General features: G+C 40.7%; 1 protein-coding gene across 1 annotated transcript in view; it reads right to left on the bottom strand.

The window, feature by feature from the left end:
• Positions 1–14341, bottom strand: part of Ten-m (teneurin transmembrane protein Ten-m) — a 366438-nt gene that overhangs the window by 132393 nt on the left and 219704 nt on the right. The window lies entirely within an intron of this gene.

Below are 14341 nucleotides of genomic sequence, written 5' to 3'. Positions count from 1 at the left end.
TTTACAATAAATTTCCACTCATCAGTAAATCCTCGTCTGACACGATGAATAATACTCGAAAATAAAACGAAATATAGTTCTCACGTGGATCACTTTTTGCTATGTACATAAAGCTGTTTAGAATTGAAGGGACGAAAAATAGGAAAATTGAATAAATACTGTGCTGTTTGTAATCGATGTCTAAATACTTTGAAGATTCTTGAAAAACAATATATTTCTTTCTATACAAATCGAGTCCGTTTTCTCCATGTATACGACATTTCGATCGTGTTCAATCGCAGCATTTTGTGTACGTCTTTTGTAATTAAAATGATATTCTCTGTTCGGCCATCGATAAAATGCTATTGAAAGGTGCTCGGCGCATGAATCAATATCGCTTGATCCGATAATTCATATGAAGATGACTGTGTTCGCAATTCATGCGGGTTGTATTCTTTCCGTGTCGTTTTGTTGATCATTTTCCATTGAATTGTTTGCTGCCCATTGGAATGATAGCTGTCCGAGCATGCTCGAGACACAATTAGGTGGGCCATGTAGCGCGTAATCCTCGAGCGTATCAGGCTGACGCCCCATGACAACAAAAAGCGTTCCCAGGTTCGACGAACAAAAGCTCAGTATCGGCTCAGCGAAACAGGACTTTGGGCCGGGATAGGATCTCTCATCTGTATACAGAATTCCATGGTAAAGTCCTGATCAGGATTTCGTGAGAACACGAGCGTGTTTATAAATTCACGACACTCTTCGCTTTGGAAATTAGAAAATAATAATAAAACAAACTATTTTTCCAAAAAAAAAAAATAACGAGCTCGGGGACGTTGCCCGACACTCGGGAAGTGACCAATACGTTTGACAACTGACAGATGGAAACCAATCGCATTGATTGGCAAGTTTTTATTAATAGTAAGCCCACCGTCACCCTTCGTTTTTGAATTGAAGCGCCCGCTTCGTCCCTGACGAAAAAAGATTCAGCCAGAAAAGAGGCGGGGGACGAAAGAGAAAAGGTTGAATTTAAAAAATAGTCTCTAACGATGGACCGGGAATATCATCGACAAAACCCGCAATATATAAGTGATCAAAAACCAACGAGTTTTAATTAATTCCTGGGGGAGTTGTTTCGTGAAGAGAAAGAGCGCGAGAGCGAGGGAGGGAGGGAGTAACTGTTACACATATTCAACCCCCCTCGCCTCGCTCGCTCCCTTCCTCTCGATAGGCTACGAGAATTATCCCCACACGTCACGCACGAAAAGAGGGAACATAAAAGAGCGACAGGCTTCTCGTTAGCCGAGAACACCCCATGGGAAAATATCCTGCCTCTCAAATACGTTCACCCAAATATGTAAAAGTTGCATTGTCCGTTATGAAATTTCGTTACTCTTTCCACGCTTTCGAAGTGGAAACGGCAGGAGATGATTTATCGTACGGTATATATATTTTAAGTAATTTCCGGATAGTTGAGAAACATTTTCAACAGCTTTATGTCATTTCGTCGGGCTCCAATATGCCGGAAGAGAGCTGAAAATGTGTGACAGAATTTGAGGGTTGAGCGATTATTCAATCCTCGAATCCCTTGCCTCCCCTTTGTCAATTACACCTGAGGATAAAAAAATGGTACAAGAGTATTTTCTTCCTTTTTTTTTCGTTCTTTCAAGACGTCGAGGGAGCCGAGAAAAATAAGTTGCCGGGAGACTCGCCTCTTTTTTTTATGTTAAGGAGTCTGACGACAGGCAGGGCTAAATTTCGGTGGAAGCGCGAAAAAACCCATTCCCGGGTGGGTTACGATCGAGACGAGGGTAGGAGAAAGGAATCTTTTCCTAAAATCGGTACTCCTCGCTTCTCCCCGGGCAATGGGATTGGTACGTGTAAAAAAACCTAAGTCACGTACAGGCTGCCTCAAAAAAAGTATCTCAACCTTGTACAGGGCTGACAGTTCATCAATCCCGAAAGAAACAAAGCGTCGCGTTGCCTGACGCAAATCATTGAAAATCTCCTGAACGATACATCAGAGAATAAAATTTGTGAGACTCTTGTTTCGAGAATTCGATACGAATCGAGCCGCCGCCTCAGTTTTGCTTCCGCCTGTATACGCGGGTGCGTGTAAATGTATACGTATTCGTTATCGTGGCTGGGGCGTACTGCCGCTGATGTTGATGGGGAACAACGGAATATATATAGGTGGGATCGTAAAGGGAAAATCCCTCGACTATGGAGATACAATCCCGGGGACGCTAGTAGATGTAGTCGGTAGGATAAGGGAGGAGGGTCGCCGAGCTCGCACAGCTTCGTTGTCGTGTAAACTGCGTATAAAATACAGGCTAACCCGAGAGCGACACAGTTCCCCGGGACTAGCTGCGTGATTGGCTAGCCCTCGGCTGAAGGGTTGAAAAACAAGCCCTTTGGGTCATTCTGCTTCGGACGAACGTCTACATACGAATTTATGACTTCAGGTGTGATTTCTCACTGGATCGCAGTCCTATAAATTGTTATTGAATTCGGCACGTGTGCTAATGTACATTTAATTTTTTTTCTCTCCATTCGGGAAGTACGATACATCGTAGAGAAGCATTCATCGCGGGAGAGGGAGGGAGGAAGATGAGGAAATAAGTCACTGCGAGGGAAGTTCGAAGGGATTATCTCGGCCTCGCTATTTCAATGGATCTCTATTTTCCAAGCGACTGATTATACGGCAGCATCGAGAAGCTCGTTGGCCCGAGCATAACCCTGTCGATCTACCTGCATTTGTATTATAGTTTACATACGTACGTATATAAGTATGAACGCAGTTGTATTTGAGCTCGCTGGTAATATCCTATCGGTTTGTCGATATCCGGCTGATGGAATTATCCCATCCCTATCCCGAGGCCATATTCTCACGCGATTTCGTCGAATCGTCGCGGCGAGGGGTGGCGCGAATCGAGGGCGGATGAGCCTCCGAGGAGCCTACGTCCGGATCAGTGACGAAAAACACTTTTTGCGAAGCGTCCAACGAACGGAATGCGAGTGTAAAAGGATAGAAATGGTAAAATGAAAATCAGCGATTCGGTTGATGTTCACCTTCGCTCAAGATTTATTTCCATCGCGTCAGAACGTCTGCATTCGGTGACTTTAGTCACCGAGAGCGACTGGAGTTTTTGTTATTTTACGGCCACGCAGTACGGCTACGAAGTAGCGGAACTAAATTGGTTTTTATTTTTTCCAGTTATTCCGCTTCATTACCGCGGCCCGGCCCCATCGTAGCTGAGATAAAAAGTCCAGGCGCTCTGTTTAGAGCAAAAAAATGCTCCCTCAATGACCGGGATGAAGAAAAGCTGGAAAAAAATGAGAAATTCGTCGATCAACGGTAATAGTGGTTGGGAGAGCGAGCTAAGTTCCTCGCGAAGCTGTGCATTGCTGCAGAAAATTCAGGCCCCTTTCGCAGTCGGGAAGAGAATAAGAGAAAAGCGAAAGGAGAGAAAAGGAGGAAAAAAAGGGAGCAGAGTAGATGGAAAATTTTCTGGCCATTCTCGCTCTCTATACAAAACTCTTATACAAGGCGAGTGGAAAAAGGAGAATGGAAAGAAAAGGTGCTCCCATAGTCCTGAGAGACTTTTCAAGCGCGGGAAAAATTCTTCTGGAAGATCGCGAATCTCTATGGCGAAAAAGGTCGAGGATTTTTTTTTCTTCCTCTCTTTTCAAACCCTTTTATTTATCCTGATCAAAGGAAAATTTCTAGCTTCGTGAAGGTTGATCGAAGTGAAGAACAAACAACAAAGAGAATGGAGAAACGCACGGATCCGCGAAGGTGATCCAGGTGTTAATGAAGCTAACATTAGAACCAGCAGTTCAAAGAGCAATGCAGTCAAACCACGCTTTTCCCCTATGGACCAGGAAGGGAAAAAAATTCACAGCAGAAAAAAATTCGTGGCGTTACCTCGTCAACCATGCTCGCTTTTGTGCCTCTTTCATGGAGCCGCGAACAAAAGGGGTTGAAAATAAAACTCTCAAGATTTCGAAAAATCGATTTTTTTACAAACAAAAAACCATGCATGCGCACAATTGTTTTATGTATAATCGTCAATTCCGTTACCAACGTTTCATTTATTCGTTAAAATTCGTTGCAATAACGAAATATCTCATTTGTATTTTGTTATGAAATAATTTTGTTACGGAAAATCAAGAAAATGAATAAAAGCCCAAATGAAAATAGCCTACAGTTATTTTTTTGAAGATAATCCGTTGACGGAATGGAGAAGACTCAGATGGCAATCAAATCCCGAAAAGTCGGTGATAGAATCAAAATGGCACAGAGATTAAAATAATCCAATATATACATAAATATATGTATTTATGTTCCGTGAAAAGAAGAATAGCGACAAAAGATCCCCCTAGTTTTTGTTGAATATTAAGACACCTTATCACCTCACGAGATCATCTACAAAAAGAACCCCAACGCGTGGCCGAGTTAATCCACGAGCTTTCTAGATGTCATCGTCGCTCGATTATTTCGGCTACATCGAAGAGCAGATGTGGATTTGATTGAAATCGGTTTCGTATAACCACCGCTATGCACATGAATAGAAAAAATAATAACAATTTTTATGGTTATTACTACTGTCATCAAATCTTTATACAAACGAAGTTACGTATACGAAATAAAATAAATTATAGAATATCGATGATAAATATTTGTATTGGTTGGATTTTCATAATTTTGGTTTCATCATTAAAAATTTATTAGTCTTTATCTCGATTCGAGAATAGTGCATCTGATTTTTTGGGAACTTCGATAAGCATACTGTTTGAGGGCTATGATCAGTGTAAACGTTGAATCTTTAGGTGTTTTTGTACATTTTATAAATAAAAATTGGTCGGATGGATTTAAATAAAACCTTGTACACATTTTTTACACACTCAGAAGTACTGGAAATGTTTTTTTTTTAAATTTGTTTCGTGCCATTTTTTTGGACAATGGTGCGTTGAAAATGGCACCCCTTGAATGGGCGTTGATAGCAAATCTCAAAAATGGAATAGCTGAGGACAAAAAATAGCGACTATTTAAAGAATAAAAACACATTTTTTGTGGATTTTTCAGTAGGGAATTGTTTATAAAAAAAAATTTAAAGAAAAACGGCTACGTTAAGCCCAAAATATACGTTTCCCTTATAAAATGCAATTTTACCATTTTCAACACACAATTGTACAAAAATGTACCGTTTAAAAAATAAAAAATTAAAGTTAAAGTATAAAGTTTTTTGGAAATTCATCCAACCAATTTTTATTTATAAAATAAACAAAAAACACCTAAAATTCCAACGTTTACAGTGTTCGTAGTCCTTAATGACGTAAGAGAAAGACTACAACAATAAATGTAGAAGGGCGGCGACCTTTGTGCAAGGCTAGTTCGATAAAAGGTGTGCGTATATATCACGTAAGTTATTACAAAACCCCGCCCACCACGATGCCGAAATAGAAAAGTTTAAGCAGCATCGAAAATTCCATAGTCCGGCATCACATTTCAATTTGAAAGAGAATTTTCGACGTATCGTTTCAAAGACGGAGGCCAGGGTAAAAGCAACGAATATTCTGCCACAAAACGCTGCCTGATTGCTTCCGCAGGATTTTCAGAGAAACTGCCGTGAGAATCCGACGCGCCCTCGACTCAGTTGCAATGTGCTCAAAGAACCTTTTCCTTGTTCCAATTCAGCAAGTGCAGCTCGAGGCTCAAAAATGCTTCCCGAGCGCTAAAATTTTCTGCCAAACTTTTATCATCGAACTCAACCGCCTCATTAACGAATCGATTCACCCCTCGATAAGACTTTTGAGACATCCTGTAGCTGCATGTACCCAACCGCTTGTATATATACGAACGGCTCGCTAATTTCCCACTCCGCTCGTGCGAGGAACCTACGATGCGAGCCGTACCCACGACCAAACCAGACCGGAGAAGACCAGGGTTGGTTTGGTCTCGTACCATACCAGGAGGCTCGTATATATATCTATATAATGCCCATGAGAGCCTCTAATTTAGATTGGACGCAGGGTGAACGAGGGACGCACGAATTTCTCTCCCAGATCACGATCCTCCATCCAGCACATCAAACCTCCCCTATTTTCGCGACCACCCTGTCTAGATACACCATTTACAATATAGATATATACGAATAGGAGGAAAATCTCCCTGCTGTCTCTTCTGCCATTTTGCAACCAAGTCACCTTTTCCGCAACCCTCGACTTTATTCCGAGACCCCTCTTCCTGCTCATCTATAAAAAAATAGTCAACGAGATTCCTTCGAAACGTATATAATTATAGGCAATAAAAATAATAATAAGAAACGCACGGTTTCTTCAAGATTGTCAACTTTATTTTGTTCCGGGGGTAGGCAGGCTCGTATCGTGTGGAGTAACGTTAATCAGTGCCACGGAGACATTCTTCGGGGGTGGAAAAAATATGAGTTCCTTGGGATTGGAAGAGAAAAATGAGCGTTCGTAGTTTGCTTGGAAATATTTTTTTTCGGATGATATTCCTTTGATAATTACTTCGTTGAAGTATTTCTGGGTTGTGTATTTCGTTCATGGGTTTTTTTTCTCAGCAAATTAAGGTGGAACGGTACGATATATGAAAAATAAGAGGGATTTTTATGCAAATTGGTAAATACTTTCGGAAGTGTGTAAACTGTTTGCTCGCGAAATTTTGACTTGTTCGACCCTACCGTTTCTGAGAGAATTGAATTAATTTTTTACTCAGATCTTATGGAGAAGCGTCAAAAAACGCAAAAAAAAAACGTTGAAAAATTACTGTTAAAAAAGTCACTTTTCGATGAAACGAACTCCAGTATACGAACCAACTGTCAAGATAACTCTCGCGAAATTTGCAGTGTTTATTGCACCGTGTTTATCTCCAATGTGCAAAAGAAAATTGAATATTAATAAACGAAGTTTTGTCTCTCTCTCTTCCGGCGGACACAGCTTCAAACGCGGCAACGTCGCATCGATCAGCGTTCTCTCGTATAGCTATATATAAACAGTGGGACTTAGGCTCGCTACACATTGTCAATAATATTGCACAGTAATATTGCACAATAAGTTCGTATGGTGTGTAGTGCGCCATAAATTGAAGATAGCTCAAACTTCTGTACAATGATTGCGCAACGTTTCAATACTGCATCTATACACGTTCAATAATATTGTACAATCACCTATATTGCGCAATATTATTGACCGTGTGTAGCAGGCCTTAGAGCTTGTCCTCGAGCTTGAGCAGAGCAGCCAGCAGTCAAAAACTGAAACCATAACCCTGCATTGTTGCTGTCAAAGCAAATGTTTGATATTTTGAAATATAAAACAAGAAGCTTTTTGACGCAAAATTAAGAATATTATGGTCGAAATAGTTATTTTTTCATCTAAAAGTAGAGAATTAACATTTTTTCATGTAAATTGAAAACCAGAAACTAAATTCACGTGCAATTGGTAAGACGAGAGGGCTTAAATAAAAAAATAAAAAAGGAAAAAAACCTTAAATAAAAGAGAGGAGGGAAATTGTTTGTAGTAATTTGCAAAAGTTCGTCACTGACCATCGCGTTCGTTGATTGTTAAAGTTCGAATATTTATGCAAATATGCAAACACACTCAGTGATATATATTTATCAATAAATGACGCGTGATTATTTTCATGACACCGAGATAGGATTAGTCTCGGTGGATTATTTGGGGTGTTTTTCGCACCCCTATTTTCATTTCAGAATGTCTGAAACTCCCCTCGTTGCCAACTGGCGAAAAAAGACGATGGCAGGGGGTTGAAGTAAAGAAAGCAAAGAAAAAACGAGACTAGCACGCGTGCAGTTCACACACCAGGTGACGAAATTTCCTATATACACATACCCTTAAGCCAATGTATGGACTGCAGTGTGACAATGACGCGGAAGATTTTTTTTCCATTTTTTCTTTTTGACACTAATATCCCATCATCCATCCACCCTTATTTCTCAACCCCGTGCCACTGAGACGAGCCAATATTTTCGCCACTTATTTCGTTGGCCGAGTCACGTGTCGTCGTTGTCAATAAAATCTCACATGACGTTTCTCACTGACAAAAACAAGGATTAAACCGACCCTCGTGTGCTCGGGGTATGCCTCCATTACGGACGAAAAACCATGACGTAGCTCTAATTTAAAAACGAAATTAGGTTTCTTGATGGACTCCTTCAAACAGGATCATTCGAACTTTTTTTTAAATGAGAATCGAAAAACTTTTGCGCCATCCGAAAAGCCATACGAAAATCGATATTTTCCGACGTTTTTTCAAACCGAATAATTCATTCGATGAAAATCTTTGGATTCGATCCATCAGCGAATGAAATTGTATTGAGAGGAACGATCTCGCCGCACCTTTGGCCGCCAAATCAATCCGCTTTTCGACATTTGGATGAAAGATAAAAAAACTGAAGAACAAAAAAATGAAATTTACGGAGCACGCACGAGAATACGTATGTGCCGAACGTTATCTCCCCTGCTCGTTCGTGCAACTCCACGATGGCACAGTGCGGCACGCATGGCTCCCATGGGGAGGCTAGAAAGAGCCAGGGAAAGAGGGAGAGTAAGAGAAACGCGAGGGAAACTTCCTAGATTTATGGCACTCTTGGTTCAGCGTATCGAGAGTCCAGAAAGAATTTCATAATGCCGCAAGGATAGCGAGGAAATACATGTGGGTAGATCTGCCATGTTGCGAGCGTCTCTTGATATTTATTGTTGTCGAATAACTCGTGCGATATCGAGCCGAAAAAGGTGGATATCGTTGTCACACAATTCCAATTTGAGGAAGGGCGCTTTTGAACCTCGAAAATATAAAGCCCCCCCAATCAGTCTGAGCGATCTGAAACATTGATCAAACCAGCCTTGTAAACCTGGAACGAAAAAACTCACATTTTAAAATGCTCTCAAACAAACTTGACCTCAAAAACGTTTGGCCGCAATGAAAGTAAAGATTTGAGTGTGAAAGAAATTCGTTTGAATGAAACAATTCCAAAGTTTATATTCGCTCGCGGAGATTGGTCTTGATTTAAGGGGCTTCGTGAAGCAAAGTCTCGGTAGTATCGAGCTCGGTAAAAGCAACCCCTGACTCATCTATATCGCGCATCCGTACACGCCCTTGTAAATTCCTGCGGAGCGGTTTGTGCACATTCGTAAACTATAATCGAATTTACGGGAAGACTGGGTCCACCATCTTTCTCCATTATTTTCCGTCTCCGTTCTCGTACGTTTTGCTCTTAAGGGTTGAGAGAGTCAGGAATAAACATCTTTGGTTGCCACGGTTCAACGGTTGAGAGAATCTGCCCTTGATATGTAGGAATCGCTTTATCCACTTTCCCCGGCACATGCTGAGAGCGGAATACGTGAAGGACGAGCTCGCTCGTATTATTGAGGAGTTTCCTCAGAGGGCTTCAATGGAAACCGCACAACCAGGAGGATACTATCCTCCATCATGGTTTCTCTCCCCGTGGCCTCTCTGCGGGTTTTCAGTTGCCAAATTTGTGCTGGAGCTATGATACGAGCAAAGTTGTTCGAAACCACGCGAAATAGCTTCTACATACACACCGCAGCGCTGAGTAGTGAGGCAAAACAACGTCTATTCCACTCCAGAGATTTTGATGAGCGAAACGGATTATGTGTCTCAACTGACCTTGATACGTCCGAAAGAAACATTTTTTCAAGTCATTATTATTTTCAATTCCGCTCGCTGAGGTCAGAAAGCAAAAAGCCAGCTTGTGGATCACATTTCTGTGAATACTTTTTATTTCTCAAGTGCCAAGCTTTATTCGAGGCTTCGATGACCTTCTTTCTGGTCCACGTCTCGCAAGAAAGTCACTGAAAATATTGGTGAAAAGTGGGGCGTAGAAGTTGAGTTAAAACAATGTAAAAAATGACATTTTCAATAAAAATGAGTTCCAGAGAAGAAACGAGTGAGAGACGACGAGAGTCCATAGCGTGATCTTATCGATCTTGGCAGAGGTCACTGTGGTGCAGTGTGCCCATAAGTTCTGGAATAGAAAGAGAAAAATGGCGCTCGAAGGTACGTAGAGCGATGGTGTAGTCGACCTCAAACCTTAGCCATCTGCTGGGAAAAGAAACATTTATATTTCATCGAGTAAGCTCAAATCGTGCAATCCTCTCTTTTTCTCACAGTCACACTTTTTAACGCTGTAACTTGCTTATTACCTTCCTCACAATTTTCAACAATAATCGAAAAAAATTGGTGAAACAATTACAGTGACCTTGACTATTATTTTGAGTGACCAGCGTTGCTGGTCCCAGCACTCCCAAACGCTAAAAATTTCATGTTTTTCTTCATTTTTATCCTCAAGATAATGGCTCACGAAAATAATTATGGTTTTAGAGCGAAACATGGCTGTGCCTACAAAGTTGTTTGACTGTGTATCGTCTTGTGCGCTCCTCCCTTGACTAAACTCCCGCCTCGCGCTCTCACTTTTCTCTCTTCTACAACATTCTTTCCCCACTTTTTACCATTTCTACTCCCTCACCGTTTTACTCTTTCATCCCTCTTCCCCGTCCTCTTGTTCGCCAGCTCACGCGAAAGAACGTGCGAGATGGAGTCGTGGACGAGTTGAACCTCTGCTGGCAAACCCTGCATTATTTATGAAGCCCCGGTACAACCCTGATGAGAGCATCGCGACCGACTTCCATACCGAGCTCTCTCCCACCCTCAAACATCCCTTATTCGCTATATTTCTCAGTGACAATATACCTGAAACCACGCTTTTGTTAGCCTCCCCGAAATAAACTGGCAGAAGCTTTTATCAAACGACGTGTATATCCGAGTCTCGATGTACGAACTCCTGCCTTTAGTCCATTCTGTCATCTGTTATGTTAATCATGTTGGCATGTCATATCGATACAAATAGCAGAATGACACCTCATTAGAAATTCAAAAGATCCAGTTTTATATCCTTCGATATTTACTTATATATATATTTTTTTAACTTTTTCTAAAACTATCATATTATAATGCCATAGATGATCTTCCGATTTATTGCAATTTCCTTATGACATTATTAAGGCAGAAAAAGCCTGAAGAATTGGATTTTATGAGTGTTTAAATTGGATAGATTTTTACTCCCCAATTAAAGATATAATCACTTTGAATTAAGGTCAGAGTCATTAATTAGAAATTGTAAATAAATTTTTTCAACTTATCTGATAGCGAATGAAATTATAAGCCATTAATTAATCGGGGATCCATCATCACTGACTGAACCCCAAATTTCATTCGTCTCTCGCGAAAATACTAGTTTTTTATGTTAAAAATCGCATTAGAGAGCGCGAAGGGAAAAACTCCTTAAAATTTGATATGCGTGTCAGTCGACTATTCATTTAAACTCTCTCTAAATTTCAAGACTTTTTAAAGAAAATCGTTTCGTGCATGAACTACCCTAACTCGTTTTTCTACATTCGTTAATTTTCACCTAATTATTAATTTTCTATTTCATTAGATTCATTAATAATTCAACCTGTCACCGAATAAATTTTCATTCTAAATGTATTAGACTACCGCAAAAAAGATGTTTCGAGATTATTAACCACGATTTATAAAATAGGTCGAAGTGAAATGTCTGAGAAAAAGATATTTGTATCTGACAACGAAGAGAGCTCCATTGCAACGTTCTCATCAGATGTCACAATGTCGTGAACGAGAGACAAGTTCTGCAGCTATCAAAAATCTTAGTTAACTTGTCCAAAGTCTCGAGAAAAAAAAAGAAATCTGCTCTATCGAATTGGAAAAGGCGGGACAGAGCCCTACCGTTAAAAAAGCTCTTGGAAAGAGGAGTGCAGTTCATAATGCAGATAAACAATTCTCGTTGACATCCCAGACGTAAATCCTTTACGGTCACTTGACTCTTAGACGCTACATTTCATGTACCTTCCCCTCTCGCTTCGTGCATTCTTCCCTTCTATTCTTTGCCGTTATTCCCATTCGCATGCCATCAGCCAACATTCTATTTGCAAAAGAATCGAGGCTTTTGTGAGCACGAAGAGTCTGGGCTTGAACGAACCGATCGATAAAACCGTGGTGAAACTTGCTTCGTACTTATAAAATTCGTTTCATAAAGAATCAAGTTCTCATTATAGCCTTTTCAATAACTTTTTTTCTTTTGTCAATAACCCTCGATATTTTATGCAGTCCCCGAGAATATTTTCATTCTCAGATGCTTCGGCCCCGTGTGCTCGATTATCAGTTTCGGAACGTGTTTAGCAAAATTTTTCATGGAAATCTCTGAGGCCATGAACTTATTGGTTTGTTGACAAAGCTTTTCTCGATTCCTAACTATTTCAGGTTAGTTTGAATTCCAAATGAGTCTGCAATGATCTTCCAGATTGGGCCACGTGAATTGTGGGGTACTTTAAACATTTCGGACAATAATTATTGAAAAAAATTTTGCAGTTTTGAATTTCGTAGGGTTCTTGAAATTGGAATTTCCTACTCCTAATTTTTCAAGTTACCCGACGATCTCTTTTTTCGATGATTCTTTGCAACTATTCGTTAACCTCATATTTCAAAAGACAATGTTCTGGAACGTGAGATACGCGTTTCCTTTCGCGATAGAAAATTTTCCCTCGAGTCTGCTGAGTCGCAACTTTCTTTGGGAGCTGCGAAATATATAACCACATTTTCCCAGTTCGTTCGCACAGTTGGTCGGCGTAGCAACCCAAGGCCAGTGATTAGAGGTGATTCCATTTTTGCTCAGTTGAGCCTCTGCGTACTCCTTTGGCTTGCGTGCTCCACGGCAAAATGTGAGAGGTCGAGAGAGCGAGCAACTGGAAAAGGGAGAACTTTGCCGCTCAACGATTCTCATTATTATAAAGTCACTAACGAACCGGAGGAAGCGCGCACCCTTAGATTTCTTTTGCACCGCACCACCGGAACCGTTTCGACCCCCTCAAACCACCCCCGACCCCTAATTTCTCCTTTTTCTCTCTCTCTCCCTCTCTCTCTTTCGCTTTTTCTCACGTTACCTCGGCCGAGTAAATCGATTGCCCTGGCAATCGAAAAAACGAGATTGAGCCAATTACTGGCGGGATTGCGTCGACCATTGGAGAACTTTACGAGAAAACTCCGCTTCGAGTGAGTTCCGCGCACAGAACGTTTTCACAATTGTCGTTTGGCAAATCAGGCCTTTTCCTAAATCAGGCTATCCCACCCTTCTCTCCCAGCCTCTCTCTTTCCTCTCCCATTCTTCTTTCTTTTTCAGTCCATTATGGCATGATGATGGAAAATATGATAACAGTTATAGTTATCATCACTTGAATGTATGAGAATTCAAGGTTCATCGTTTTAAACGTCCATTTTAGGCTTTCTTTTTGGTGTTAGTGACAGGTTTTTATAAATTTAATCAATTAATTAATTATCTATAATTCCATCAGTGAATACATTTGAAAAACGATAATAATAAATAATAATAAATAAATCTAAAAAAATTAATAATAAAGTGTGTCTAAAAAAAAAAAAAAAAATGAAAAAAAAAATAAATAAAGAGACAAACTTTGAATTTTTCTCAAGCGAACGGAAAAATAATCGTTCAAAAATGAGAACGCGTGTGATTGGAAAAATAGAATGAATTTATTGTGAAATCTGGATTTTCGGTGGTATCTTTGAGCTCGTTGATAAGCAGAAAATCCCGTGGGACGAATGGGGCTCGAATAGAGGGAACATAGGTGCCTTTTTTTCTCTCGAGGGGGTTGCAATAGAGTGACGAATGTATAGAGTAGTGGTTCGAACTAGATCTAGCTAACTCTCTGGGCTTGTATGAGCCAAGCATCTGGCGCTGTGTGTGCCTCGGTCTTCCTGCTGGGAAAACTTTTAATGCCTCCCGATTTCGACCCCCGCGCTTCATCCCCCACCCGTTTTAACGGGGCATCGATTCACCGCACGAACTCTTTGCGGTGAGGCGCCACAGCTTTCGTGGTGTCACATCGAGGGCAACGGAATTTCTATCTCATCCCTTTTGCCACCCCTTGTCCATCTTTCCCACCCCCTCTCTCCTCCGGCTCTTTCGCGGACACAAAAAATAATCGATCTCTTCCACCACTCGATACTTCTCGATACGTAGCCCAAATAAATCTCCAGTCGTGCGCAACTACCCTCTCACCAGTGGCTGGAACCACTTTTTTCAACCCCTCAGCGTAGAGTAGAGGTCCATATTTTTTTTATTTTTCAAGAAAATGACTCAGAAAAGTTAACGGGCTGCAATTTGGCGCAGAGGAAAAAGTACTTTGGGCTCAACACTCAGTATTTTTGAGGATAAGATAATCTAGCCTTGAGACGAATGAAATTTTGTTGCGATTTCTTTATTGG

This window comes from Venturia canescens, chromosome 2 (assembly GCF_019457755.1).
Source record: "Venturia canescens isolate UGA chromosome 2, ASM1945775v1, whole genome shotgun sequence".
NCBI classification, from domain to species: Eukaryota; Metazoa; Arthropoda; class Insecta; order Hymenoptera; family Ichneumonidae; genus Venturia; species Venturia canescens.
This window is presented reverse-complemented; position numbering and strand designations above follow the sequence as displayed.